This window comes from Taudactylus pleione, unplaced genomic scaffold (assembly GCF_031769625.1).
Source record: "Taudactylus pleione unplaced genomic scaffold, aTauple2 ptg000086l, whole genome shotgun sequence".
Lineage (NCBI taxonomy): Eukaryota > Metazoa > Chordata > Amphibia > Anura > Myobatrachidae > Taudactylus > Taudactylus pleione.
Genome location: NW_028284488.1, coordinates 7,300,525 through 7,313,904, shown reverse-complemented (window position 1 = coordinate 7,313,904; position 13,380 = coordinate 7,300,525).

The window sequence follows — 13,380 nt, the reverse complement described above, 5'->3', positions numbered from 1 at the left end:
CTGGTTTTAAATATAGGGGTCAATAAAGACGTGGGGTACCCCCTATATTTAAGACCAGCACCAGACCCAACCGACCGGGGTGTAATGCCACAGCCCGGAGACCCAATCACCGGGGCTCCAGGTCCAAAGCATTACACCCCAAGTCGGTCAGCGCAAGCCGGTGATCTCGGGGGAGTCGGGGACCCCCCAAAAAAGGGTCCCCCCTCTCCCGAGCACCACAGGCTTACGCTGAAGCCTGGGGCTTTTCCCCATACCCCGTGCTTGGTGGGTATGGGGGTAATAGGGGGCCAAATAATGTAACACTATTGTACTTTACAGTGGAACTACAAGTGCCAGTAGACATGCGGCACCTGTAACTTAACTGTAAAATAAATAGTTAAAAAAGGACAGAACACACACCGTGTCCAGTATAAGTTTATTAAACACACCTACCCATTCACACATACTTACATATACCAGATGTTCGGTCCCCTTGTCAAGTAGAAATCCATGGTACCTGGCCCTGCAAGAAAGATTTCATACTCTCCTACATCCAGCGCTGGTCTCCGCAGTAATCCATGGGTGTTTTAAAACAAAAAAACGAGTTACACGATCCACGGAACACAGCTATCTATATGTGTGTTGCCACACATACAGATAGCTCCCGAATGCCTGCTATCGGCACTTCACGGGGCATTGCAGTCCAGAGAGCCAATCAGCTGCAGCGCTGACTGTAGAGCGCCTGCTGATTGGCTCCAGCAACTGACAGTTCCCATGTGGGAAAGTCACACCACGTGGGAACTGTCAGTTGCCGGAGCCAATCAGCGGGCGCTCTAAAGTCAGCGCTGCCGCTGATTGGCTGACGAGACTGCAATGCCCCCCGTGAAGTGCCGATAGCAGGCATTTGGGAGCTATCTGTATGTGTGACAACACACATACAGATAGCTGTGTTGCGTGGATCGGCTAAATCCCATGGATTACTGCGGAGACCAGCGCTGGATGTAGGTGAGTATGAAATCTTCCTTGCAGGGCCAAGTTTTAAGGATCTCTACTGGAGAAGGGGACAGAAACTTCTGGTATAGGTAAGTATGTGTGAATGGGTAGGTGTCTGTAATAAACTTATACTGGACATGGTGTGTGTGTTTTGTCTTTTTTTAACTATTTATTTTACAGTGAAATTACAAGTGCTGCATGTCTGCTGGCACTTGTAGTTCCACAAGTGCAAAATGGCAGGCATGCTGGCACTTGTAGTTCCACTGTAAAGTACAATAGTGTTACATTATTTGTCCCCCCTATTACCCCCATACCCACCACTCCAGGGGTATGGGGATGAGCGCCAGGCTTCAGCGTAAGCCTGTGGTGCTCGGGAGAGGGGGGACCCTTTTTTGGGGGGTCCCCAACTCCCCCGTGATCACCGGCTTGCGCTGACCGACTTGGGTCTCCCGGCTGTGGCATTACACCCCGGTCGGTTGGGTCTGGTGCTAGTCTTAAATATAGGAGGTACCCCACGTCGTTTTTGCCGACTATATTTAAAACCAGCACCAGCCTGGTGTTGGTTTCTAAAATACGGTGGGACCCTACACATTTTGTTCCCCGTATTTTTAGAAACCACCACTGGCTGCAAGCCCGGGGCTGGTTTGGCTTTTGGGGGGGGGGGGGGGGAAACCCTATGTCATTTTTTTTTGTAATTTTTTACTAATTTTTTTACAGGTTAACTAAAACGGGAATTTTTGGGAAATATTCTAGGGACCCCCCTAAAGATGTCTAGACATGGGGGATCACTATGGGTACCCCCATTTTTAACTACTGAAGGAAGTCGGGGTTTCTAATAGCCGCGGCAGGAAAAAACACCTTGCAAAGCTATTTGAAAACCCAACTTTCTTTTGCATGCAAAAACAGGGTTACCCATAGTGATCCCCAATGTCTGGACATCTTTAGGGGGGTCCCAGGCATATTTCCTGAAAATTCCCATTTTTTTCCTTAAATGGTCATTTTTTAAAAAACAGGGATAATTTTTCTAAGCACTATAGCAAGTGAAAAAAAAATGCAGAATAGGGGTTTGGGGGTGTAGGCTTATAAAAAATAGCCTGTAGTTTTGGGAATGTCCCCTTAAAAGGAAATGTTCAAAAAAAAATGTCCTAAAAAAAATCGGGACACCCTTATAAAAATTTAAAAAAAAATTGGGTTTAAAAAAAAAAAAAAATTAGGTAAAAAAAAAACAAAGTAAAAAAATTATTTCTGGTGGGGTCCCCAAGTATGGGGCGGGTGTTTTTTCATTGCGCAAAGTAGCGGCAGGTGCATTTTTGAAGAATTTTTAAAAATTACCTTAAAAATATGCTAGTACCCATTTTCATGTACCCCAAATTTGATGAGATCACTTAAAAAAATGAAAATAAAATAAAAACCTAAGTGCTCTTCTGCATCACTTCTTCAATGTTGGGGAAAAAACCACCTGCACGGCTATTTAAAAACCCCGACTTTCTTCTGCAGGCAAAAATGGGGGTACCCATAGTGATCCCCAAGATCTGAACATCTTTAGGGGGCTCCTACAATTAATTCCTGAAAATTCAAGTTTTTTTTCGCCTATCCAATATCGCCGGGTCCCGTTTTCGACGATTTCAAATTGAATACGGGGATAAGCGGGAGCGCGCGCGATACTTTTTTGCTGGCAAAACCTCCGATGTGCGGCAAAAACCTCGCTGGCGAGGTTAACGTTTCATATTGAATACCCCTCTTAGTCTAAAGTGATGTTTCATGGTCCCATCAACAGGGATAATCGGTTAAATAATACACAAATAATACACAATCAGATCAAAGGCGATACAGAAAAAACAGAAAATCAAAGGTAAATAATGATAAATTCAAATCACCATGCTGTCAGTCAAATTCTTCCTCATATGGGATAAACTCCAAACGGGCAGGATATGAAAAATAAACACAAAAAGGAAAAAACGAATGTGAAGCACAATAACAATTCAAATGAATATAGGTCCCGTGTGGAAATAGAGTTGTGTGTCAGCTGGAGATGATAAAACAAGGGATAGAACCTCGCCACCAATCTGTAAGAGACTGAACGTACCAAAGACTCACATAAAATGCGGGTAGGAGAATTATATCAAGGTATCTTTCACCCTAAACCAGAATGGTATCACAAATACTGGATGGGCGTACCCCAACTCACGTGTTCAGGAGGTGGGTATCCACATGTAGCAGTATCTTTAAACTTCTTAGTTTTATTCCAAAAGATTTCCACAGGATAAATCAAACGAAGAATACTTTATTTAGATAAAATGAGGACAATAAAGTAGGATCTTGAATGACCAAACAGATTCCAAAAATTGTCCATGCAAGGTAGAGCAGCAATTAGTCCAATCACAGGTAACACGGTCCGGACTTAATACAAGTGGAACTCACTGCATACCTCCAAGCATAGCAGTCCTGGTCTGTATAAATATTCTTAAAGTCCACTGGTCTCAGCACCCTGATAATCGGTTAGCTGAAAAACTTTTGCTATTAGCGCTAAGAACAATATACTGCAAATCTATGGGGCATATTCAATTAGCCGCGGGATTTCACCCGCGGCTAATTGACAGGCTAAAGTCCCGTGACGCGGGGTTTAGCTATTCAATTAAATAGCTATTTCCCTGCGTCATTAGACCGGGACTCACGCGCGAGAACACACTGATTCCACGAGAACTGCGGAATCAGTGTGTAATAACCTCTTGTGCGAGGCCGAATAGGGCGGCCTCACGCTGATTTTACCTCGCACCTACATGAGGTGTGAGGTAAAGTCAAACAGCGGGGTGTCAGGGACACACACGCGTGGAATCCCCGCTAATTGAATCCCGTCCAGCACGACAATTAGCCGCGGGGTTTAATTGAATATGCCCCTATGTGTGTGCAGCAAATAAAACCAAGGGGATTTTATCATGATTTGATCAAAGCATCTCCTGGTCGCCTTTATCTCCTCCCTGACCAACTCCCCAAGCGCTTTGTCACATCCTCTTTTATTTAACACACACATTTCAAGATACTGTCATACTCAGGACTCAAACCTATCACCTCCTTCATGGCAGTCAGACACCTTACACATGGAGCTATCTACCCCACAATTTCTGATGGCAGCCCTGAACACAGCCACTGATTTCTGTCCCAGGTGTTACCAGCACACCACGAGTACCTTTGCCGATGAGTGTACCGTATACGGATCTTCTCACCGCTGATGTTTGCTGCATAAACTACAAGTAGCACTCTTTCTATACCTTCAGTCAGTGATCTACCCTGCCGGCTCCAGGCTTGTGCACAGCTGTTCTGATGGACAATTCCTGCTGCAGGTGCAGCTTCACCAGCGTTCTCCTACATCTAGAGCTGGTGAGCTATACTGCATAATTATTGTGTATCATCACTGTATTTGGCAGTGACACCTAGATAACAGTAGTACAATGGAATCGGTACCCCTTCATCATCATCATGGGACAAATCAGATTTGTCATGCTCCTTTCCTATGAGGCCAAACCCCTTTTTCAGGTGCACGCCTTGTGTACCTATTTGAAATATAAAGGGGGGGGGGGGGGCACCAATGCTCTTTCTGGCTCAGAGCACCAGAAAGCCTAGTTACGGCTCTGCTGTTTTGGGATTACAATTCTAGCTAGACTGTCACCACTGTGGAGAAGGAGAAATGAATCTACAAGCTATAAGGAAAGCCTGTTGGTCTTTTGCTTCGGTTTGAGTGTGCCAACAGCAGTATGATGCCTGTGCTGGACCACTACTAACTCAGAAGTATGGGGAAGTGGGTCAGTGGCAGCATTAGAGTTAGGGCTCTAGTTTATGACAATATCTGAAGAGAAATGATGAGACCTCTTGAAAAACTGATTGAGGTGTTCACTTCTAGCAGCCACCTTTCCCTTAAAGCTGAACATGCTTACTGGTACTCAGATGACTCCAGAGCTTCTTCTCCAATTAGTAGAGGCTAATAATCATGTAAGTATTGCTGTAGTTTATAAATGCACAGGTCACAAAATCTCGATTTTAAGATGTTATCAGATAAACCGATCCATTATAAGCAAAGGGAGAGAATATAATAACCCTTTGAGTTGCCTAGTTTAATTATATCTAGCAACATACACTTCACACTGGTATTTAGATATGCAACATTAAGGATTAGCTTCAGCTGGACTAAATATTAGTAAACTGTTCTCCAAAATCACATGCTAGTTACTGGCAGCTATAATGGTAAGCTCTCTGGTGGACAAAGAAAGCTCGGTGCAGGAGGTATAATGATAAACACTTCATAGCTGATGCTGATTATAAACCATGAAACCCAATATTAACCCCAAGATTTTTGCTTTTCTCGCCCCCAATTGAATATGCCCCTTAGGGTTGACATTGTGTGTTTGTTTGGTGGTGTTAGCTCTCTCTCTCTCTCTCTCTATATATATATAGCTCTGTGTATGAGTCCACACTCTTGTCAGTTGTATATCCTGCATCAGATCATCTAAGTCCTTATCTATACAACAAAAAATAAGTCCAGGGGTCCACTCGCCAGTCTTCTAAAACTTAATTTTTAATCCATCACAACAACATGGCAAAGATACAGTGTTTAAACATATATACATATCTATATATATCCCTAAACAGTATGGTATTGATGTTTTATTGTATATAGAGATTACAGCCTAGTGGCTACTCAGAATAAACTTTATTTTTCAATTGTAGATATTTGCCATATGTGTGAAGCACCCACACAATAGTATCAGGTTAAAAGAGAAAGGGTTTAAAGTATTCAAATAAATGTTATATTGATGGTTACTGGGGGCACTCTTTGTCCATCAGCACAGGACACCTAGCCAAAGTGAACACAGATACTGTATGTGGCATTTGGTGGCAGTATGTAATCAATAGCACCTTGTGAAGGTCAGCTGAGGGTGTATATGATGTGCACAGGTACCCTGCAAATATCCAATTCATCATAATCATTCTATAACGTGGTATAGTTTGTTTTTCCTGTAAGCACAGATGATTAGGGAGATCAGCGTGGAATACCAAGTAGAAACTGAGAACCTGTAGTACAAGGCCAAGAAAAAGCACCTTTCAGAACTTAAGAAAAGTTAGAGTAGAATATGGCTGACAGCAGAGATATCCTAGGAAACAAGGAGATGCCTAGAACCAGCCATCCGTGAGAAAGAGACACCCACATGAAGTGTAAGCTCCACCTAGTTGGCAGTGCTACAACAGGAATATTTTGCTGCTCTGGGTCCACAAGGGAATGTGTCTCAGATGCTTCATGAAATAGCAGTGTGTATCTGCTGCAGCTTTACATACAGCACATTCAGCCAGATTGCTTAAAAAGCTGGGGACCTCGCCCAGGGGTCCAGCTTAACTCATCTGTGAAGCCCTTTACTATGTTACAGAACAGATGACCTCTGTGGAGAAGAACTTTTTGCACTTACACCTACCCCATGCTAAGTGCAGGAGATCTGTCTGAATTTGGCAGCTTGAATGCATATACAGAATAGTATATAGTTACTTTGGCTACACAGCCTGACACACCCGCAAAACGGTTCTTTTTGTATGCGCTCACAGTGTTGCCCGCAGTGGTCCACAGAGAAATGTGAAGATGGGCGGTAGAACTGCGCTCTCGTTGACCAGGGGGTGGTGTGTTGTGGTTTCGGGGTGCTGCACCTTTGTGTGGGAGTACCTTTCCCGCACTGAAAACGTATGGGGGTAGGGGGGGTAAGGTGCACTCTTCCTGCTAGTAGTGGTGATGATTTGTGTGTGTTTGTGAGTGGTATTAATTAGAATGTTTCTTCTGGTGGTGTTTTGGGAGTGAGGAGGGTGTGATTGGGTATGGAGTGTAGTTTGGAGTAATGTGAAAAGGGGAATGGAATAGGATCAAAATGAGGCCAGCGAGACACAGTCATTTGGGGCAAAATCTTTTACTGAGTAGTCACAATGCTTCTCTGTTTAGATCCCGGGCAGGTGGGTTGGGTTCAGTGATGAGTGGTGATGAGACTGGGGAGGTAGGTGGACCCTTTTAGGGGGCTCCTTCCCGTGCGGTTCAGTGACCTTGCACGTCACCCCTGCTGGACCTATGGTCGACAGTCTAGGAAGTCTCTGGGGGTGGGGGGATTTGCAGAGTGGGTTGGAACATCTGTGCGGCGTCCCGCGTGTTGGTGTGAGTCTTGACAGGACTTACCTACCGGTAGGTTTTTTGTCATGGTGATGTAGGTCGATGTTGCGGCCGTTGCAGATAGGTTGGAAGCTGCAGGTTTGTTGGTGAGCTGGATCAGCGTGTTGCTGGTGTGCTGCAGGTGCATGGCTGTTCTGATTGGTCTGCGGAGGTCAGCGCCCGGAGTATGCAGCTGAAGTTGGCTCTTGGTCATGCCGCTGGTGGTGCGGAGCCAGAGGTGTGGATAGGTGAGCCGCTGGGAGGCTGGGTTGCAGCGTGTGTGCTGGGACCACCCCTGGGGGGTGGTTTGCCCGGGATACTGATTCAAAAAAAGCCAGGGAGGAAGGGGGGATGTGGAAAGTGTGACCGGGATGGAGCTGGCCACTGGCAATGTTGGCTGGGCGGACTTGCGGCCGGATGTGCGGGATGCTCTTATCACTGACTGTCCCTCGTGGAAATGGGGATCGACGGTGGAGACACCCCTGGCCAGGAGTGAGTTGCTGAGCACGCCTGGGAGCAGGGGGGGAGAGAGGCTGGTCCGGGGTGGAGCCGGTCACTGGAGGTGTGAGCGGTGCGGACCAGCAGGCGGGTGGGCTGAGAGCTTTCTGCACTGGTGGTCCCTGGTGGGGATGGGGATCTTTAGTGGAGGTCAGCCTGGATCGGTGTCGGGTTTGATGTGAGGGGTTTGATCCAGGCTGACCTCCAGTAAAGATCCCCATACTCACTGCACACAAACTTGTCCCAGGGGCAGTCCGCATCTACAGGACCCCCGGAGTAACTAAAACGGGGTCTCAGGCCACGCCCCCTTCTTTACTGGCACCGCGCAGACTACTATACTCTCTGGACTGTCCGCACCGGGTGTCACCAAGGTGTGTGACGCCACTGCTGAATAGCTTGTGACTTGGAGGTAAAAACCGCGGGCAATGTGCTGTGGTTTTCAAACCAACAAAAAACTTTCCCTTTAATAAATTTCCCCACAATGTAATATTTGGAATCCATGAAAAAAATGACATGTTCCTATGCTGGTCACTGAAAGATTATTTTTATTAAAATATTGCAATGAAATGATGTACATGTGTACAATATAGTATATGTAATTATCTTACTAAATAATTGGCAATATACAATCATTTAGCAAAAGAAGGATCAGTGCACCAACTGGAATGTTTTATTAATGTATGCAATTTGCCTACTTTTGTTGAAATAATAACTTTAACAATAAATAGGACATTGAGTGAAAAGTGTAATCTACACAAATTGGAGTCTTTATTTAAATTTATGAACAACTCATACAGAATAAGTTTATACATTGTAAAAATAGTTACAGCATTTATCCAAAAAGGAAGAATATAAGTGTAAGCTTAAAACGTATATATAAAAAATATACTTTAAATTGATTATAATCTAAAGTTTCTGCTTCTGTGCTCATCGTCCATATTAAGTTTTATACAGATGTGTCCACATACATCTATCCTCCGTGCGCTACAAGTTGCTCTACACAACCCGGAAGCTCCGTGTGACTTGGTAGCGTCCAGCGTCTTTTGTGTGACTTTTTACCTTCAAATGCATCTGAATCACACAGCATTGCGAGTAGAATGCACAAGTAGCTTCTGATATGATATGCAGCATGCCTATGTTCTGTGTGCATCTGCGGGTGTATCTGCATGCTAAACACTACGTTAGTGTTACAGCCGCTGATACCATAATGTAGCGTTTCGCATGCAGATACACCCGCACTCACAGAACATAGGCATGCTGCATAGCATTTTAATCAGCAGAAGCTGCTTGTGCTATCTATTCACAGGCGCATTTGAAGGTAAGAAGTCGCACAAAAGATGCTTGGCGCTACCGAGTCACTCCACGACTAGAAGGGCTGTTTAACGCGCAAGGAGGTTAGATGTATGAGGACCCATCTGCATGCACAACTGTATTGTTGCTCATATTTAGCTATACTATTCTTTGCAATTACTATTGGGTCCAGTTTCACAGTCTCTGATTGGTGAAGAATCTCACTCACATTAGGTTGCGATTAGCAATTGCGAGGCTACTTTCATTAATGTATATAAGTTAAAGTACTGTAAACTACATGCATCATAATTTGTAACAAATTTTGTTACAAAATAGCACACGACTGCCATGATTCCAATCCAGATGTGGCTTAACCATGAAAACTATATTTGTAAATGACACTGATTACAGCTTTAATGCATTTTGATTTTTAAACATAATAAGGTCTTCATAATTCTGTTTTTATTCATAACAATTTATCATCTTTTGTACTGTTTTTGGCAGCTGTGTCAGATGTGCCACAACACCAAATGGAATGGAAATCCCTGTTGTAAAGCATTGGTCATGTCTAAAACGTAGCTTATCTAACTAGCACAAGAATTATTGTAAACCTCTAGTATATAAATACATATCTGTAAGTATTTACATGCTGCATAAACATTATAAAAGTTGATTCAAGTTATACGTTAAAATGATCATATAAAAAATAGGATGCGGAGGCAGTGACTGTTTATACAATCTCGCTTGTGACAGCACTGACAATCTATCAAACAGTAATGACAGAAACCACTTTTCTTGTAACTGGGAATTACTAATAAACAGAAAGAGCAACTATTTGATCTTATAAATAATATGTACTAACTAACTAACGTTTGCTATAAACTGCACAATCATGCCGCAGACCAGCCGACAGCGGCAGGGGAGAGGATGACTGCCCAATATTCGGAGTGCCTTCATACACTACACAATGTATGGGGGCAATCTCCATTCAAAGTCTACAGTTGGCTGAACAACGGTCGAGAGGATAGGACCAAACCGAACAATCTGCACCATTCTCAACTGTTTTCATCGATTAGCACCCTGAGCGATAATTCCAATCAGTCATCTAATTGGCTATTCTGCATGATTATCCTGCAGTTGTATGGCCTACCTAAAGAGGTCTACTGATTTTGTATGTATACAATTGGTATGCTTATATACCTTGTAACTAGTGCCCAAGGCTAAATGCAAGCATAGTAGAGGAAACACAATGGGGAGATTTATCAAAGCTTGGAGAGAGATAAAGTACCAACCAATCAGCTCCTAACGCATTTTACAGGCTGTGTTTGAAAAAATTAGTTAGCAGGTGATTGGTTGTTACTTTATCTCTCTCCAGGCTTTGATACATTTCCCCCAAAAGAATACAAATCTGCGGCTTTTGTAAGCTGCTGCTTCTCAGCCTGTTGGAGCTGAAAACTTAAAATGGCACTAACTCAGTGTAAGGCACTTTACAAAAGAAGGTTAGAGCCACTTTACAGTTTTAGCTCCAACCTGCTGAGAAGTGGCGGCTTTCCATAAATATAGCCCTATGGTTATTTAGTTTTTTTTGTCAGAATTCAATTAACCTACCAGTATGTTTTTGGATTGTAGAAGGGAATTGACGTGTCTGGAGGAACCCCACGCAAACATGGGAAGAATATACAAACTCCACTCAGATAGAGCCTTGGTGTGAATCGAATCTGAGACCTCAGGGTTGTGAGGCACAATTGCTAACCATTGTCACTGTGCATCCACTAGATCGTTTTTGACTCGTGCTTGCAAAGATTTAATGGCGGGAGATCTTCTGAGAAGTTAGATCTGCTGATAGTAATGTAACGTACAGCTGACCAAAGTGTAACTACAACTTTGTGCAAATGCGCTGAGAACTGTAATGTTTGTGCAAAGGAACAGCACTGGGGTGTAGGAAGGTTAAGAACAGATGTGTGATTAAGGATGGATACAAAACAGAGCAGAGATTATCAGGATACAAGAAGAACATCCAGTTTGTGCTGCAAATTCCACCAACATACAAAAAAAACCTGATGTCAACAAAATGGCACAAATGAAGTATGGCCAATAATAGTTTTTGAAGTTAAGAGGAGTTTTCAAAGTGGTTGTTTAACAAGCAACTAAAGTGGCTAAGCTATGACATGGCATCTGGACATGCTGCATGTACAATTACTCAGGCTGGCTATATAAAAGTGCCCAGGCATTACAGGCAGGTCAGAGATTCTGGGCTGGTACAGAGTTGCATGTGTCCAAAATGTTCCAATGTAGGTAAATCCACAGTATATGAAAAGGATAAGAAAGGTACAATAGGGTAATAGTCACATCCTGGGTACACTCCACCGCAAGGTAGTGTAACACAAAAAGGGTGACCGGGGATCCACTCCGAGCTTCAGTTCCTACTCCCTTGATAAAATCTCACCCATCAGTGAGGGGAAAGGTGATATAGTGAATTCCTTACACGTATGCTTACTTCTGATAACGTGGTACTTGCACATAAAGGTATCTGATTATCCACGGCGTGGGTTCCTCTCATTGGAATAGGGCTCACCAACAAGTGCAAACATGGAAACAAAAACAAGGGAGTCACCCAGTTTCATATATAACCCACACAATTGGATGTTTATTGAAATAGCATGAAAAAAAAAATATAAAATTCCAAAATTAAAAATTAGAAACCTCTACCATCAGGATGGACTAATGTTCAACTCTCTGTCCTCATAAAGATGGAGCCCGAGTTTGCTAAAAAGCACAGGAGTAGCATAGATAGCAGGGAAGTTGAGCATTAGTCCATCTTGCTGGTAGGGTTTTCTCACTTTTAATTTTGGAATTTTATTTTTTATTTTTTTCATGCACTTGTTGGCGAGCCCTATTCCAATGTGAGGAACCCACACCGTGGATAATCAAAGATACCTTTATGTGCAAGTACCATGTTATCAGAAGTAAGCATACGTGTAAGGAATTTACTATATCACATTTCCCCTCATTGATGGGTGAGATATCATCAAGGGATTAGGAACTGAAGCTCGGAGTGGATCCCCGTTCACCCTTTTTGTGTTACACTACCTTGCGGTGGAGTGTACCCAGGATGTGACTGTATTACCCTATTGTACTTTTGTTATCCTTTTCATGTACAGTGGATTACCTACATTGGAACATTTTGGACACACGTGATATGAACTACTGAAAGAACAACTCATAAGCGCAAGTGAGGTTGTTGTGGTTTACTATACATTGTTTCGAATTGGTAACTTGGTAGCAGGTGCTTTGAGGTGCAGCGCCATTGTGTTGTTATTATTTTTTCTCTGATTGAGTCGCGCACAAGTCGGTCGTATTGTATACGCAGAAATAAATGCAGATCTCCTGTAGTCAGCGTAATCTGCTTCTATGTGGCCACACCGCCCCAATAGATCTGCGTCATTGCTATCAGTGATTGTTTGTACTATACCTATATTTACTGCATCTGAAAGTAGATGGAGCTCTGCATAGAATCAAATCTGAGTAGCCAGCAATTCCGCATACAGAGCACTTGGCCTACGTGCCAACGTCCAGTAACACCCACTAGTGGAGATGTGGATGAGATGCGTATGACTATGAATTGTACATAGTTGTACAAAGTCTAAATGCCCGGCTACAGAGCAATCACATTGCAAAAGATAGCAAAGTACCTCCACGAAAAGGACTTGTCTGCAGCTCCGAGTCACAGCTCGTGTGTGTTCTACACATCCAAAGTGAGTATGTCATGTCAGCATGTACAGTGTAATACGGTGCATTAAATGGTATCTGCTTAAAACCATGAAGCAAATACATGACACATGCTTGACCATTTAAAAAACATGTTTAGCTGTACTTCTTCCATCGCAAACAGACCATTAGCCATTTCAGATCTGCATTTCAGAGAAGTCTTATTGCTGTAGAGCCTGAAGGGCAAAGATGGTGCAAAAGGCGACAACTTAATATTCACAGCCAATGGAGTTTCCCAAGCACAATAAAAACATTAGCAAATAAATTCTATATTCATTGAAGTGATCTTATACGAAATGTTGTTGATGATGTTTTGAGCACTGTAATTCTTCTTCTAATGCTTTTACAGGGGTGAATAATGGCAGCAGAACATTTGACCAACAGAGAAAGAAGCTTAATGAATATGACAAAATAGAACTGACAGAACAATTTTCATTAGCAACATCAGAGTCTTTCCTACATTTACAGGGCATCTGGTAAAATGCTGGGAGGACTGGCTATAGAGTTTAAGGTGTTATCATTTCATTTAAAAAAAAAAAACCCTTCTACTTAGAAAGTAAATGCAACTTTGATGGATTAAGAGGAGTTTTACAATTTACATTTTTGGTCAAGATTTGAACCTTTCAGAAAGCTATTTCCAGAGATAAACAGTTCCCTGTAATAAGAAATCTCAGCGG